Source organism: Brassica oleracea, chromosome C3, assembly GCF_000695525.1.
Source record: "Brassica oleracea var. oleracea cultivar TO1000 chromosome C3, BOL, whole genome shotgun sequence".
In the NCBI taxonomy this organism is placed as follows: domain Eukaryota; kingdom Viridiplantae; phylum Streptophyta; class Magnoliopsida; order Brassicales; family Brassicaceae; genus Brassica; species Brassica oleracea.
The window spans coordinates 25,359,607-25,362,377 of record NC_027750.1 but is presented as its reverse complement, the minus strand read 5'-3'; positions in this window follow the sequence as shown (position 1 = coordinate 25,362,377).

The following is a 2,771-nucleotide window of genomic DNA, read 5'->3' as shown; positions in this document are numbered from 1 at the left end:
TCCTGGAGTGACGTAGTTGGGTTTTGGTATAAATCCTCTCGGAATTTAGAACGAACCCACAATGTGTTCCGCAGGGCGTCGATTACAATACCGTCTGGAATTTCAATCCTCTAGACTACGAATTTGAACTTCTCCATGTAGTCGCGGAGGCTCTGGTCTTTGGTTTGGTTGAGGTTCCACAAGCTAGAGGCGGTAGCGCTGCGCTTGGTGAACATAATGTAAGTCTTGAGGAAAGCTGCTGACAAGTCACGGAAGCTTCCGATGGAGTTTTCCTCTAACTGGGAGAACCAGGTTAGGGCTTGCTCGTGGAGAGTTTCGACGAACAGTTGGCAGTAGGCTGCGTCCCTTTCTTCGTCGGGAGTCGAGCCCGTGCCATCACGATGTTGAAAACTGTCATGTGTTCCACCGGGTCTCCGCCGGGTTTGTACTCGGGTAGACGCAGCTTTTCTACCTTTCCGAGTTGCACACTAGTCAGAGCGCTACTAAAAGGGGTGCGTGATGTTGCGGCGAGTACGCTCTCGATTTGCGGGGCCGCGCTGGTTACCTGATGGATCTTCTCGCTCATTTGTTGGAAGGTGAGTTTGAGTTCGGCGAGCTCGCGTATGGTTGCGAGATCAGAACCTACTGGGGGGTGGTCGGTGAGAAGAGTTTCATTAGACTCCGAGTCGTCTGAGACATGGTCGCCTCCGGTCGCCGTTGGGTTGGTGTTAAAGAGGCGACGGCGTATATGCTGGGGACGGCTTGTTTAGCCATCGGGAGCTGTGAGTGCCGCGACCAAAGCAGCTAATTGGTCGTTGGTCGTCTTTTGGACTTCGTCTTGACGAGCAAGTCGAGCCATGATAGAGCTTTTAAAATCTGCGGCGATGGGTGGCGCGGCTTCGGGCGGGTCGGTTCTCCGCGCGGAGCGCCGAAGGTGGCGTCGTCTTGAACCATGTAGATGTAGAACGTTACTTTAGTCAGCCCCACGGTGGGCGCCAATTGTTTGAACTGGATTCAGTCGATTAAAATGAAAGAAGTCAGAAATGGGATGACTAAAGACGTTTTATTAGATTTGAACTGAATGGTTACAAGAGTGACATGAAAGAGAAAGAGCAACAAGATCAAAGAGATCGCCTAAAACCCTAGATCTAGCCGCTTGGTCTGTCCAATCGTCCAAAAGTCTCTTTTCTTGCCGCTCTCTCTCCCCTTTTTATAGGCCTCCTGCCCTTGATGTCCTAATTTTGTGCCTCTTTGGGCCTTGATGCGAAAGGCCGCGTACACAGGTCCGAGCGGAATTCCCTTAAAGCCGGGTACTTTTGGTCGGCTTGGTCGACCGGCTAAAAGTACTCTAAAGTCGAGTTCTCTTGTTTAGCCGCCGAGCCGTCCGGACAAATCCGACTCACTGGATTAAGGCCTGTTATTTGATGGACCTTGCGGAGAGATGTAATCCATCTCCTACACTCAAAGACACCAACCTGTACGGACGACGAAATCAAAGTTCCCCATAGGAATACAAATGAGAAGACGGACAATTTCAAATCAAGAAATCAAGACTCCTTATCCTAATCCATCCTTAACATATTGCGTGAGAGACCAAACAATTCTCTTAATCATAAGTGGTTCTGATGCCTAGTTAGCAAAATAGGATCACTCACAAAGCAACATAGAATCTAAATTGGGTGAACGATGAGCTACCCTAGACCTCGAGAATTTTCGCGCGGCGGCGGACAGACGCCGGCAGTACGGGAGAAGTGATAACCGTAATCGTAAGATACCGTTACTAAATCGAATCGCCGTTCCCAGAGTAACACAGAAGTAATCAAGGTTTAAGGAGGAGCAACACCGTACAATCGCAATCATCCGTTTTTAGTTTTATGTAATTTTAAAGAAAACAAATTAATATGGATAGAGTAATGAAATGAAGAGATAAGAAGAGCCTGGTATGTATCAGATATGCTTTTCAGGCTGTTTTATACGCATTCTTGTGGAGACAAAGGAATAAGGCAAGGCATGGAGAAAAGATGATGGCCCTCCCCGTTCTAAAAAAGAGTGATTGAGAAAGGCATTAAAAATAGAATCAGTCTGTTACGAAAGATTGGAGCAAAAATAATGGGAAAACTGTTATTCATGTCCGCACTACGAAGCCAGAAAAAATATATATCCAAACAATATTAACGTGTCAAAACATTTCTAAACTAAATAAGAATTTGAATTGCATACCTAAACTCATAATAAATAACTAAAACATGCTTATAGCCGGTTATATGATGATTTGGACTATTTTTTAAAAATTTTTTGTAGTTTAGTCTCTATAATTCTATTTTTTGTTAATATACCTTAAATAAATTAAATAATCAAATTTATCGTATTTATAATTTTAATTTGAAAAGTACAATTTTATTTTTTCTTACCAGATTTTAATTAAATTTAAATAATAATATAATTATTTATCATAAATTTAGATAGATATCATATACAATATATTAATTAATTTAGTTATCAAAGTATGTTATCTACATTATTAAAACATGAGAATTAATTATAAATAATCTTACTCATATGTAATATTTACAAAAAATATCACTCAATTTATATTTATATAAAATTTTCTTTACAAATATAGTCATTCAAATTTTAATAAACATAACTAAAAATACTCTTTAGAAATTTGATTGTACAGTTTAGATCTTTAATAATATTACTCTTACTTAATAAAAAGAAAAGAATGGCTAGTTAATCAAAAATAGTTTCAAACGCAGCATCTCAAGAAAACAAATATCGCACAAAATCAA